The sequence below is a fragment of the Lemur catta genome, chromosome 6, assembly GCF_020740605.2.
Source record: "Lemur catta isolate mLemCat1 chromosome 6, mLemCat1.pri, whole genome shotgun sequence".
Lineage (NCBI taxonomy): Eukaryota > Metazoa > Chordata > Mammalia > Primates > Lemuridae > Lemur > Lemur catta.
Window position 1 is genome coordinate 43,991,718 of NC_059133.1, and position 15,096 is coordinate 44,006,813.

General features: G+C 43.6%; 1 long non-coding RNA gene across 2 annotated transcripts; it reads left to right on the forward strand.

Annotated features, from left to right (window-relative positions):
* The first annotated feature begins 1,365 nt into the window (after positions 1–1,365).
* LOC123640658 lies at positions 1,366–5,077 on the forward strand. Of its 2 annotated transcripts, XR_006736014.1 has the most exons (3): positions 1,366–1,459; positions 1,806–1,894; positions 2,578–2,638. It is a non-coding gene; the product is annotated as an uncharacterized LOC123640658 (long non-coding RNA). The 2 variants fall into 2 exon arrangements; XR_006736013.1 differs by lacking the exons at positions 1,806–1,894; positions 2,578–2,638 and adding an exon at positions 4,106–5,077.
* The last annotated feature ends 10,019 nt before the right edge of the window (positions 5,078–15,096 follow it).

The following is a 15,096-nucleotide window of genomic DNA, read 5'->3' on the forward strand; positions in this document are numbered from 1 at the left end:
AGTAGATGTCCAAGGTTGCTGTGTAAAAGCTCTACTATGGGCTGTGGCCAAATAGGTTTCAAAAGCACTGGACTTTCAATAACAGCTGGTGCATTTCTTGTGAAAAAAAATCCTAAATTAATTCTATTCTCACCCCAGCAATTACTCACCATTAACATTAGCCTTTCCTAATGTAAATTAAAAGTTAAATTTGCTGCTACCGTGTGCTAAGCACCGTTCTAAGCATTGAGGATCCAGTGATAATAAAGTGAGATCCCGGCTCTCATAGAGCTTCCATATATAGGGAAAACAGATGAAATATATAATGCAGTGGTTCTGTAAGCACCAGGAAAAGAAGAAGAGTAAAGGGAGGGCAAGTGATTCAGGTACACTTTTATATAGGATGGTCAAAGGAGGCATCACTGAGAAAGTGACATTTGAACAGAGGCAACATTTATGTTTGTTTTGTTTTGTTTTGTTTTGAGACAGTCTCTGCTCTGTCGCCCCAGGTAGAGTGCAGTGGTGTCATCACAGCTCATTGCAACCTCAAACTCCTGGGCTCAAGAGATCCTCCCACCTCAGCCTCCCAGAGTGCTAGTATTACAGGCGTGAGCCACCGCACCTGGCTGATTTTTCTATCTTTTGTAGAGATGGGGTCTCGTTCTTGCACAGGCTGGTCTCAAACTCCTGACCTCAAGCGATCCTCCCACCTTGGCCTCGCAGAGTGCTGGGATTACAGGTATGAGCCACTGTGACCAGCCTCCCAACACTCAATTTTTTACTCTTGCATCCTAAATGTTATTTTAAATTTAACTGAACATTTAAATAAATAATAGTTAACAACTGATATTTAAAAATTCCCTATCATGACACTTAATTTTTTGTTCATTTATATATTTAGTCTTTAATCAACAAATATTTATTTTGTGCCGCCCAAAGGCTGGCCCCTATACTGAGCCCTGGAAATTAAATCGAGAAAAAGACAAACTTTATTCCTGCTCTCAGAAGTGTCGAGGACATGGGTGTACAAAGAAAGGAAATAGGCGATTCCAATGTCCTAATCTTCCGGCAGGAGGTAATGAGGGAGTAGAGGTTGCAATTCCTTTCTTGGGAGATGAGGAAAGGCTTCCTGGAGGAATGATTACTAAACTGAGAATATAGGGTGAAATTAAATCATTTTGAATGCCAGATATTTGGAATTTGAATTCCAAAATTCTCGTTTTGAATTCCAGTTAAGACCATAGGTGTTTCAATGGTGCTTAATAAGAAACTTTGAGTTGTGACAGAGGTGCTTTTAACTTCACTGGATTAATCATTACCCTCTGATTGAAAAAATACAGAAGCAGGTTAGGGAATGTTTACACACATTTTACCATTGCATGTAAGTTAAATCTAGGATTATTCTGTACCTTGTAATCATGAACTGAAGTTTCTCTCTATCTACTAAGATGGGCAAAGAGTGTCCCTGCAGTAATCAGAGGTATGTTTTTGTGATTTGAAGGGCTGTTGGAGACTGTGAATGTTTGTACTGTAGAACTACATTCTACACTGTAGAATGTTGTTGTAGAGAATCGTGTTTGTTCGCTTGAGGTTGTAAACTGTCATGTGAGGTTAAACTTGCTCACCAGCCCTGTGATAATTAACCAGTAAAACCTCACTGAAGCTGTTATAATCAACTCAACCCACATAAAAGCCTGTGGATTTTTTTGGTGTAAGGAAAATATCTGAAGCTTTTTCCTTCTTGCATAGTTTATGCAAATGAAAATAAATAGGCGAGGCTAAATCAATTAATTTTAGGCACGACCTCAAATGTCTTTCTTCTACAGCAGTTAGCACGCAAGGTGGAACAGAGGAGTCTAGTGTTCCAGATCAAGGGCACTGAATACAGCCACGGCCTCAAGGCCGGAACCAGCAGGTTAGTTTCAGGAACTGAAAGCTCAGGTGGGAAGCTTCCGGGTGAAGAGGGTGGATTGAATGGACTCACCTGTGTCATCTCCCTCCCCAGCCCAAACTTAAGCCACTAATGCGATACTCTCCTAAAGTGACACTTCAAAATACCCACCACCTGATTTTTTATCCAAAGCATTTATCACTCTCTAACATACTACATATTTTATTTATTTTCTTCTCCCCCACCCCCGCCACCATTAGAATGTAAGCTCATGGAGGACAATAATGTTGCCTATTTTCCTTACTAAAGCTCCCGATTAAGGGTGAGAGACTAAAAGCTGAGTGGCAGTTCAAAGCTGAGGCTTATTAATTTTGATCTTCCCTCTAGGTCTGGGATGCTTTGCGTGAACTATTTGTCAGCTGTCCTCCTTCCCATCCCTAAGCCCCACGTTAGTATTTTAAAGTATTTCCACTTGGGCTGGTTAGAAATGTCCCAGAGAAGAGTCTTCCAATCTCCTGCCTAGAGGGCAAGGTCTGGCAAACCGTTAGATTCTGGGAGCTCAGCATGGAGAGAGGTCTGGGAGTTTCTGCACCACGGGCATTAGTATGCAAGCAGCCACCACACCTGTGCTTCCTGCAGAGGATACCATTCCTTCAACTGTGCCTGGCATCTCCCAGAGCAGACATTCTCTGTTTTACTCTCTCCAGAAAATAAACCTTCAGTCTTCAAGGCCCTGTAGCTTCAGCCACCCAGGGTCTGGACTGGGGCAAGGAATGGTATGAAACACATGGAGGTAAGAGAGCCCAGAACTCCAGAACACAAAAGCCTGCCTGCATTTCTGGGAGGGTACAGGAAAAAAAATCACCTTTTCCTTCTTTCATTGACAAATATGACCCAACAGGAAACCAGTTCCAAGTGTATTTCTATTTTAAATTATTAATATAGGCCAGGTGTGGTGGCTCACACCTGTAATCCTAGCACTTTGGGAGGCTGAGGCAGGAGGATCTCTTGAGCCCAGGAGTTTGCGGTTACAGTGAGCTATGATGACACCATTGCACTCTAGCCTGGGAGACAAAGAAAAACCCTGTCTCAAAAAATAAAATAAAATAAATTATTAATGTACACCCTTAGCTAATTAGCCACATTAGCTAATGCCTGTGAAACCCAGGGAAGCCCATTGCCTTAAGATCCATTAAGAAAGAAGAGCTCCAGCTGCCTTCATAAACATTTGTCCTCTTTTTGGTGTGCTTTTTTAAGGGTGTATTAAATACAAGGTCCATGGTAAGACATCAAATGCTCAGCTAAGTATTTAGCTAAAGCCTCAATCTAAATTCACAATGGGAGAAGGGTTTTGGTTTAAATGTTTGACATCTTACATTTGTGCACCATTTGACAGCACTTTGATAATTACAGTAATCATGTCTGATGGCATTATGAAAATTTTGTATTATCTGTGTTTAGGGAAATATTTGTGAATTTGAGGTGGGAGGCTCATCATTCCTGATAACCCAAGTTTCCAAATCTTCTCTGGGGAGATAGAGGAATTAAAAAAGAAACCCATCTACTTGACAATTTGCCTGGGGATGTTTCTGCACAGTGGCAACCTTTTCTCAGCCCTGGTCCTAGGATCTCTTTTGAAGAGATTCTATTTGAACTAAAAGTCTACTAGATTATTTAGACAGAGTGTCTCACTACTCAAAGTTCAGGATCTTGGCTAAGGACACTTGTTATGAGGTCAAAGTATTCATGACTTCAGCTGAAGAAAAGGATCCAATGTTGTTTGGAAAAAGCTCGTAAAAGCCAGTAGATCTTAATGCTGCGGTGTTTCCCAGTACGGTGACAGCCTGCACGATGCCCACCTCATGGTACCACCAGGGAAGCAGCAGAGCTCAGAGCTCATTGGCATTGGCATCCAGTGTATTTATTATTTGACTTTTCTACATGCTTTGTAGACTCACAGGAGCAAATTCATGCCCAAGTTAGCTCAGCTCAAGACATAGAAGCAAGCTCTATGTGTCCAACTTCTGCCAGTTCCCTTCAACAGTCTGGCTGACTTCTGTGAGGTCCCACATATCAATTCAGATGTTAAGATATATCTATTCACTTACCTAAGTCTGTAATATGTTCCATACAGATTTCTGACCTAAGCCATCCCCTCTCTTTTTTCCTTATCCTTCTACCCCAAATGAGCCACACCTTTCCTTAGGACAGGTCTTGTTTATTTCCCTTACACAGGCAAGCAAAAGCCTCAGACAATGCTGAAGTCATGTGCATTTCTGATCAAAGAGGACGAGGTGGAGGGAAAAGGAAGCAAAGGAACTGGCTGGAAGGCTGGAGCTGCAATACACAGCATATTCAGGATGTCTATGGAAAGTTCATGGATTTCCTTAACTCTAGCACATGTATGTAAAGATTCCATTTGAGTTTCATGAATGTCATTTCTCCATGAAGTCATATTGGCAAGAAAAATGGTCTTCAAAATCAATTTCTTCTTTGCTGGGCCTTCCATTCATTGATTCCTGGTTCCAAGCTACCATGCTGCAAATGAGTCGCAAAGATAAGTCAAGACCACTATTCAGCCAGCCTCTACAGATGGGGACCCTGCAACTCTCAGAGAGGTGATGACCTTTCTCAAACAAGTTTTCAGATTATTGTTTTGGATTATTTATGTAATGATTGTTTGACTTGCTTTTTTTAACCTGGCAGCCAAAACACAATCTGCTGTTGGTAACAATGGAAAAATTTTATTCAGCAGAATTCTGTTTGGGGAGGGCACTACACTTGTTTCAAAGGCATGTCTTCATAAGGCCTGTTAAAAGTTTAGCCTAAAGCTGCCTCCTTACATATTTTAAATTTGGCCTAAGGGGTTCTCCATGCATAGTGAACCCTAATCTAAGCGGATGTGTAAACAGACTGGAACCTAATCTTGTCATGAGTAGCCAAGGCTCAGCCAATCACAGAAACGTACTCAATCACTCACAGGCTGCCGGCTGTTCAAACTGTGTTCAAATAAGGCAAAGCCAAGCTATAACCAATCCAGCTTTCCTGCACCTCTCTTTTCTATAGTCACTGTCCCTTTTCTGTGCACAGACTCTCTGCAACCACGCAGCAGCCCTGGAGCTGCTCGCAACCTATTCTGGTTGGGGGAAGAAGGGGATGCTTGATTCTCAAATTGTTCTTTGCTCAATTAAACTCTGCTAAATGTAATTAGTCTGAAGTTTTTCTGTTAACAGGCCTGTTGGAAGTATAAAAACAAAAAAGACTAGCAACCCAAGTGTCCATCAGTGAATGAATGGATAAACAAAATGTGGTGACAGGGGCCAGAATACACCACCCCAAAACATGCTGCTTTGCCATAAGGATTATGTTGCACTAAAGGCAAGTAAGATACAGCAGACACAGAAAAAAGCTCTCTGCCCTCCCCTATCTGGCTAAAAGCAGGACATGAATTCCGATTTGTAAAGGTGTCACCCTGTCCCTTACCAGGAAAAAGAGAATAACTCTTAACCACTAGAGAGGACTCTAGATTCTCATGAGCCCAAAGACCTCACTGAGAGTAATACACACGACAAACCCAACTAAACCACCCTTCTGTTCCATTAGTTTCCACATATATTTCCCTTCCCACAAGTTACCACCCCGAGGAACAGCCCCACCCCTACCCTGGTCCTTTGTCTTGTCACGTGTCTACAATTTACCACTGTCAAAATGCTGTACAACCTCTTAGGCCTACCTTCTCTGCACCTTCCTTTTCTATGAAGGCCTCTGCGTACATACATGATAATGAAATTTTCTTCCTGTTAATCTGTCTTTTGTCAGTCTAATTTGCAGGGCCCCAGATACTGAACCTAAGAAGGTAGAGGAAAAAAATTTTTTCCTCCTCTACAGTGGCATACAATGGACCATTATTATTCATCCTTAAAAAGGAAGGAAATTTTTGACACATGCCACAATGTGAATGAAGCTTGTGGACATTATGCTAAGTGAAATAAGCCAGCCACAAAAAGACAAATACTGTATAATTCCACTTGTATGAGGTATCTGGAGTAGTCAAATTCATAGAGACAGAAAGTAGAATGGTGATTGCCAGGGGCTGGGGGTGGGGAGGAAATGAGGAATTGTTTAATAGGCATAGTTTCAGTTTTGCAAGATGGAAAAGTTTTGGAGATTGGTTACACAAGAATGTGAATGTATTTAACACCAGTGAACTGTAGACTTAAAAAATGGTTGGTAAATTTTACGTTATGTTACCACAATTTTTTTTTTTTTTTTTGTGACAGAATCTTGCTTTGTCGCCCTGGGTAGAGGGCAGTGGCCTCATCATAGCTCACTGCAACCTCAAACTCCTGGGCCCAAGTGATCCTCCTGCTTCAGCCTCCCAAGTAGCTGGAACTACAGCCGCGCCACCATGCCCAGCTAATTTTTCTATTTTTAGTAGAGATGACATCTTGCTCTTGCTCAAGCTGGTCTTGAACTCCTGAGGTCAAGCAATCCTCGCCCCCCTCAGCCTCCCAGAGTACTAGAATTACAGGCGTGAGCTACTGAGCCCGGCCTATGTTACCACAATTTTTTTAAAAAACTACTTTAAAAAGACTATGAAACACTTTAAACACTTAATGTAAACTTTTTTTAAAAAATTACTGATTTAGGCCAGGCATGGTGGGTCACACCTGTAATCCTAGCATTTTGGGAGGCCAAGGACGGAAGATCTCTTGAGGTCAGGAGTTCAAGACCAGCTTGAGCAAGAGCAAGACCTTGTCTCTACAAAAGATTTAAAAAAAAAAAATTAGTCAGGTTTGGTGGTGCCTGTCTGTAGTCCCAGCTACTCGGGAGACTGAGGCAGGAGCATTGCTTGAGCCCAGGAGTTTAAGATTGCAGCAAGCTATGATGACGCTACTGAACTTTAGCTGCAGCGACAAAGCAAGACTCTGTCTCCAAAAAAAAAAAAAATTGCTGATTTAAGTATACTTATGGTGGCTTTCCAGCTTATTCAGTTGTTTTAAAAATAAAATATACATAAGCCAGAAACGGCATTATGCACCTGCAGTCCCAGCTACTCAGGAGGTTGAGGAGGGAGCATCACTTGGGCTCAGGGGTTCAATGTTAGCCTGGGCAACATAGCGAGACTCCATCTAAAATAAAATTTAAAAAAAGAATTAAAAGAGTACAGGTATTTTCATTCTTTTTCTCATAATTCTTCTCATCCTTCTGATGTTTCTACTCCAATCCTCCAGGCCACTGTCCCTGAGCACCCCATCTGGGAGTGATAGCAATTTACAGTATCATCCCAGTACATCGACAGTAACAAACTTGCCTAATTTTTACCGAGGATGATGGTACCCAATACTGAGTTGCATAGCCTTTTTCACCTCCCTGGTTGGGTATACTAAAAAGTCAAGATGAGTAAGCCAAAAAGGATGTTTTATATGTTTTCTGTTTCCCACTGGAAACCCAGGCCCAGGAGGTTCTGATTACATATGTTTGCAATGGGCCCAGGAATATGTATTTTTAAATGTTCCCTCAGTTATTTATGATGATCTGCCAGACATGGAAAGCACCAGACTAGAGGGGAATCGTTAAAATATTTGCATGGGCGAGTAAATATTTGGAAATATTTGGCACTAATATGCGGAAGCAATTCTGAAGCTCCTACCAAAAGAGCTCCAAGTTTAAATTAGAAATCCTTGTCAGGAGAAATTGTTTTAAGGTTTTATTTTCTTTTACTTGAAGATTATAATATATAAATAATTTGATTTCCTCCCTGAGTTGTTTATAGGTAATCAGCATGATTAGTTAAAAAGACACCATTCTTTTCACCTGTTCTGCAGACAGGGCAAGGTAGGTTCAGAATGGTTGATTCACCTGAACAAGTCACACTAAAAGGGTCTAAAAGAAGGACTCAGGCCAGGCCAGCTTCCTGGGCTTGAGACCTGTGCAGTTGCATAGGTCCCCACACTCTTAGAAGAGCCTTCTGCTTGGTTTAATGTTCTGTAGTTGTCGTCTTGAAATCCTTAAGAATTTTAACAAGGGAATCTATATTTTCATTTTGCACTGGGCCCTGCACATTATCTAGCTGGTCTGGGACTTAGGTCACTGATTCCATAATACGATGTTCTAGGCTCAGCAGGGGGAAGGGTCCTACAAGAAGAGAAGAAGCATTGTCCCTTTTATTCAAGATTCAATGTAGCTATTTTATACAACATTTTCATACTGATTTTGCCATGTAGCATTGCAATACTAATCCGCCATTTAAAGAGAAGCCTAGAGCACACAAGTTACATCCAAGTTTCAGAGAGAAATTCCCCCAAAGATGGTTATAATTTTCTCATAAATATTTACAAGTTTCAAATAGTTGGACGTTAGTCACCCCATTTATCTTGGTGTTTCCTTGTGAATGAAACTCATCCAATGTCTATATCTCATTGAGAAAAATCTGTGTAGCAAATGCAGAAAGAAGAAGCAAGAGTGCCAAAAATAAATGTTTCCATCCTGAGCCAAAGAATGGATCACTTGTGCATTCATATGTTATAGAAAATGTGATTCTTTTTTTCCAGTTTTACAAGGCCAACACCTATCAGAAACACGAATTCTTACTTTTACTGATTTAGACTAGGTTTCAAAAGCCATAAAAAGGCCGTTCATGGAAATGAACAAAGAACGTATTTGTATCTTTATCTGAGAATTCTTACCAGAATCCCTTCCAAATCAGCAGGGTAAAATTTGCTTTTACATTTGTATGTTTTAGTGAATTTTATAAACCCGGAAGCTAACTGACTTTTGCTTGTAAAGGAAAGAAATAAACTGCTATTGGGAGAGAAGACCAGAGCTATAGCTGAGCTAAATGTTTGTGCCTTGTTTATTAAACACGCTCATCCTCACCAGAAATCACTATAAAGTCAGGTTTCTCAGAAGGTTGTGAGGTCCAAAGTTTGTGTTTCACTTCCTCCTTATCCCAAAAGCACCTAACACAACACTAGCAAGTACTAAGCAAACCTTTCTTCACCCTTTCTCCAATTTTGGCCCCTCAGGGAAAAATCTCTTCCTTCCTCATAATGTTTTACCTGTATCTGTTTTGTTTTTTTTCTGAGACAGTGTCTAGCTCTGTTGCCTGGGCTAGTGTGCAGAGGTGTCATCATAGCTCACAGCAACCTCAAACTCCTGGGCTCAAGCAACCCTCCTGCCTCAGCCTCCTGAGTAGCTGGGACTACAGGCGTAAGCCACCATGCCCGGCTAATGTTTTCTATGTTTTGTAGAGATAGGGTCTCACTCTTGCTTAGGCTGGTCTCCAACTCCTGGCCTCAAGTGATCCTCCCGCCTTGGCCTCCTGAGTGCTAGAATTACAGGTGTGAGCCACCTTGCCTTGTCCTTCCATAGCTGTCTTGATTGGGTACTGTCCCCATGTAGCCAACTTTTCATGTTCTCCCTTTCATACTTCCATTATAATTTATTTTTCTTTGGTCCTGGGCCCTCTGATTTCCAAGACAAAAATAATCTGAAAACTAACTCAGTCTCATGTTTTAATGAATTAGAGTATTAACAGGGTAACCCAAGATCTCTATTCTCCTTTAGGTAATATTTTTTACAATAACTGATACCTGAAGACAGTGGCCACTGGAAAGAGTCTAAAATTTCTCACTAGGCTGTTGGAGATTTGAAACACCTCTGAGTCTCATAATTTAGGTGGCAGCCTATGTACAAGACTGGCTCTTTCTAAAAGATATTAATTCATTCATTTTTTTCAATCATCAAACATGTCCTGAGGACCTACCTTGTGCCAGGGACTGCTGTAGGTTCTGGGAATATGACCTCGAACAAGATAACCAGGTCCCTATTCTCATGGAGATTATTATACTCTAGGGATGAAGGTTGGGGTATATAAATAAGTAAAAAGAAAATATTTAGTAATATTAAGTGCTGTGATGCAGATAAGACATGATGACATGTGAGGAAGTGACTGCTGGGGCACAGGCTGGGAGCTATAGCTGAGTGGTCAAAGACGGCCTCTCTGTGGGGGTGGCATTGAGGTAGAGACCTCAATGATAAGAAGGAGCCAGACATGGATGGTCTAGAAGAAGAATGTGTCTGGCACAAAGCAGAGCAGGAGCAGTGGCCCTTGTGAGAGGAGGCTCCACGTGCCCAGGGCATACTGTGGCTACATGCAGTGTTACTAAGGGCATGAGGCTGGCAGGCAGGGCCAGTTCAGGTGGGGTCTCCGAGGCCAGGAAGAGGCTTTGGGTCTGATTCTGCGTGTGATTAGACGTCATTGGAATGGAAAGGACATGTTCTGCTTGTGTTTTAAAACAACCGTTGGCCATTTGAGTTGTGACTAGACTATAGGTGCCAGAGAGGAAGCAGGGAGGGATTAGGACAGAGACGATGGTGGCTGGAGCCAGGATGGCACAGTGGGGGTGTCAGCACAGACAGGGTCAGGAGACACCTTGGGGGCAGAGTCCACAGAACTTCCTGGTGGATTGCACACGGGGCCTCGGGGGAGAATAGCCAAAGGTGACTCCTGGGGTTTGGTGTGAGCAGCAATGTGAGGTGGTGCCATTTCCTGAGATGGACAAGCTGGGGGTTGGGGGGATGGGGTGGAATGATTTTGAGGGGAAAATCAAGAGTTATGCTTTTTAAAAATGTCAAGTTTGAGATGCCTATTAGACATCCAAGTAGGGATATCAAGTGAGTGCTTAGATATGGAAGTCTGGGACACAGAGGAGAGGTCGGGGATAAAAATTTAAATCTGGAGTCACTGGCAGACAGAGGGAAGTTAAAGAAAGCCATGGGGCTGGGTGACATTTCAAGCAGAGGGAGTGTAAACGGTGCCTGGCGCCGATGGAGGCTGCGGCAGAGGCAGACAGACACGTGATCGTTGGAGCTCTTTGGCAGCCCGGACAGGGCAGTTTCAGAGAGATGGGAACGCAGAGAGGGGTTGAAGGAACACACGCCATAGGCTCCCAAGTTGGACAACACCCAAAGTTGGACTGGACTAGGGGCATACAATGGTCTTAAAGGTTTTTAAGTTTTTCTAAACAATGTGGCACACAGAAAATACACAACCACAAAAAAATGCTGTGACGTTTTCATCACCACCTACACAGCTCATAAATCTTGAAATGCCATGAAAGAGCTCCTAAAAAACCAGCATGAATAACTTTATGGAGTGGCTCTGCAGGACATAATGAAGGAATAACCAATAAAACAATTGTAAAAAGCCTAACAAAAACAGAAAACCTGTGGCTGGGGACACCTCATGCCTGATGAATTTCGATGTTGTAATGCCAACAAAGCCACCATAAACACACGGCCATGACTCCCGTGGTTAAGTCATTCATGTTATAACAAATCCCACAACAAATCCCAAAACATTTGTCTAGAATTGTGACAGCTTTTTCTTTCATTTGTCACAAAGTGCTACTGATAATCGTATCACATTCCATTTAATTCAACAAGTACTTTTATTGAGCAGATAGTAAGGGGAAGAGGCTGTCCTTGCTACTGAAGGAGACACAGGGATGAGTCACAAGCAGTCCCTGTCTTCAAAAGGCTAACAAGAACTGTCTGCCACCAGCTGCACCACAAGGGCAGGGACTGACTGTGTCTTGGCTGGAGAAGGCACTTAACTCAGTATTTGTGAATAAATGAATTCAAAATAGAGAAAGATAAGTATATGTATTAAATGCTTACGTAGACCAAACATCTTAGAATATGTTACAAAATACGTAGGAAAAAGATAAACAAAGGATATTGGGCTCTGACTGTCAGAAAATATTATTGAAAAGATTGTGGCTTCTAAAATAGGTCTCGACGGCTAGAGAGATTTCTAACAGGTAGAGTCAGAAGGAAAAATTTTCCAGGCATGGAAATAAGAAAGAACTGTTTCTGTAAGATTTTTAATCACAGAAGGAGATCCTCAGGTTCTTCTTCCATTCCTGCTTAAAAAGAAAGAGAAAAAAACATGTATGCTGAAGAAGGCTCTTTATTATCCAGTCTCGTGAAGCGTGATGCCTTGAGTTCGTCATCTAATATTGAGTCAGATGTTCTGTTGGAGCAAAGTGTGTGAATGTCCTGGGCTGGGTCCCACGGTGTTAACTACAGAGAAAGCTGTTTTCTGTGAGCCAGTACCTATCCCTCCTGCCTGACATTACCTTCCTGAGAAACAGTGGTTTGGGTAGGTCACCTGTACATTTTGGATGAAGATAATCTGCCATCCAGCCTCAGCCGGAATCATGCAGACAGACCAGGATATGATCCAGGCAGTGGAGCTCGAGCTTTGCATTCTTCAGACCCACCCGTAAGCGCAGAGGAAGTACCCGTGATAGCCACAGTTTCCCTCCCTACTTTCAGGGGGTAACTGAGGCAGCCATCAAGAACTCCTGCAGGACTAACTGACAAGGTGGAATCTTGCCCTGTCTACTCTCTTCCTAATAATTCAGAAAAGGCAGAGGCTATTTGGGAGACCTGAAAAGATTACAAATAGGACAAACTAAGCGAAAGTCTCTCCCTCTCCTCTCTTCAGCGGCTGCTCTGCCTCGGAGATGCCCCGGATACGTGCTGGGAAGAGGGGTAAGGAGTGGGCCGGGCCAGCTTCACAGGTGTGGGACCTGCCCAGTCACTCAGGGCCCTGTGCTCAGAAGGGCCCGTGCTTGGTTTACTGCTCTGCTGTCACTGTCTTGACATTCTTGATAGTTTCACTTTGCTCTGGGTCCCACACATTATATAGCCAGTCCTGCAGGGGAGGGCTGGCAAGATCTAGCCTTCAGGGAAAAGCAAGCTCAGGCCTGACTCTCACCTGGACCTTTAACTTCTCTTAAACTTCTTGAAGCCTCTTGGCCTTCTCCTCCCTCCCGATGTCAGAACAAAGGGACCTTGTACTGCCTAACCTGGCTCTGAGGGACAAGCAGGAAGCAGCTGTCCCCAACTGAGACAGTTCTTGGAAGGCTCATATTTTATCCTTAAAAAAATGATATTTGCATTCCGTTCCAGGAAATATGTAGATACATTTTAAAAATAAGATAGGCTTTTCCCCCTAAAATCTATCTTTGAGTAATTTATTGATGCCTCCACAAGTCTTACCCTTGTTACCACTTGGATACAAAGTTCTTCTGGCCTCCCAATAGCCTCGAATGCTGTAGCAGTGGGGGTGCCTACGCGTCCCAGAGAAGAGAGAGGAAACGCCAATTCAGCAAATCCCCACCCACGGGATTACAACTTCCTCCTCTCCTCACAGGGCAGCCCCACGGTCTTCACTGGCACATTGTATAACTCGTAGCATCTGGTTCCTTTTTTCCTGCCCTTCTTCCTTTTCCTCATGTTACAAAGTCACATTTACTTGCTAGAACACAGAATAGCCTTATATTTCCACCTCCAGTGTAGGGGCACTGTCACAGCCAGGCTAGGTGGCTCCTGGCTGCACTCTGTTGTCCCGGGCTCTGCCCACCCCCCAGCCTCCACGCCTCCTCCCTGCTCTGGGCACAGGGCCCACTGGTGGGGGGGTGGGGGCTGGCAAGGCCAGCACTTGGCACGTGCAATATGAACTCTCACAACGGTGAGAACCACCAGGCTCTCTGCTGCCTCTCAGGTTTGCATACACAGTACTCTCTTCCTGGAATGAGAGAAGACTCCCTCCTGTCCTTGGGGCTCAGTTTAGAAACCACCTCCTCTGGGAATCCTTCTTTGACATGCCCCTCTCACCCACTCACCAAGATGAAGCTACTCTTTCCTTGTAGAAATACTACCCACACTCTTGTTAACGTGCCTGTATCCTCCGCTAAGCCCTAAGCACAGTCAGGACAGGGACTGGCTTGCCTCGTTCTCCATTCTATTCTCAAAACCTGACAGCCCAAAACTTTGTTGAATGCTATTGAAGGTTGGGCATTGTTAAGTGATTTTCATTTATTATATCACAACAGTCCTAGAAGGAAAAGATTAGTGTTCTCATTTAACAGATGAGGAAAGTAAGGCTCAGAGAGGTTAGGTTGCCCAAGGTCACTCAGTTGGAAGTGGTACGGGCAGGTTGTTGGACTTAAAAGTCTACATGTTTAACTCCCTGTGCCAGGCAGAGTTTGATCAGAGAAGCAGAACCACTAGGAGGGAGGTAGAGTAAGGGACTTGTTTGAAGGATAGGACCTTATGCAATTGTGGGAGCTTGTTAAACAGTCTATGTAAGGCTGATGCTTCTGCACCGGTGCTGGGGCCTGCAGTGTCAGGGCAGGAGGGTGACAAGGAAAGAGGCTTATGAAGCAGGAGAAAGTGAGGACAAACTGGAACCTGTGGGGAGGAGCCAGAACCCTCCAGGACAGAATGGAACCCACGATGGCATCTCCCCACCTCCAAACCTCCAACTTCCACGCGAGGATGACTTCCAGGAGCCGCGGCACCTCAGCTGGGGGTAAACACACGCCTGTCCTGGGGGTCACGGAAACTGAAGGAGGAGACCTGGCAGGATCTGCAGGAGCTGGTGGACCCAGCCACTGTCCCACGCCCACCAGGCAAGCCAGCAGAGAAGCTATTAGCACAGTGGTGAGCTGCAATGTCCCTGGTGCCCTTCTGAGTGTAAAATGAATAGGCACTTAACTGCCACCTTCCAAATCCTGGGTGAAGCGCCTCTTGTGGCCCAATCGACCCCCAACTCTGCAGGGAAAGGAATTCTGGGAACCCCGGTTCCAGCTTAGCTAAATTGACAGGATGTAGATTTACTTCCCTCTCTCTCCTGGTTGCTTTATTGTCACAAGTTACAACATGAGATTTCCATTTTCAGAAATCCAATATTTGTAACATTAATATATAACATTAGTATACTAATGCTCTCAATAATTTTTCCATTGCCAACTGCTTCCCATAAGTCTGAAGGGGCAGGGGCATAGCTAGGTCAGCTGTCTGATCTCATGTCTGGTTTTCCTGGGACACCCACCACCACCACCACCAAAATAACTACAGTACTTGAAGTGGCTGTCCTAGTTGAATTGACTCTCTCAGAGCAGTTCTGTATGTTCTTTAGAACTTGGATTTAATCAAAGAGGAACAAGCCCTCAGAGCGCTGCAATCAGGAATTTGGAATTGTGACAACCTAGAGGGTTGGAACAGGCACCTATCTTTTTCCACACAGTAGTTATTCAGTGTCTTCTAGAACATGCACCTCAATTTCTCTCTGAGGAACCAGCTCTGGCTCCACTCTTAGTCACTCTGGTTTGTGTCCTCCTGGCTCCAGGAGTGAGCGCCTGAAGAAG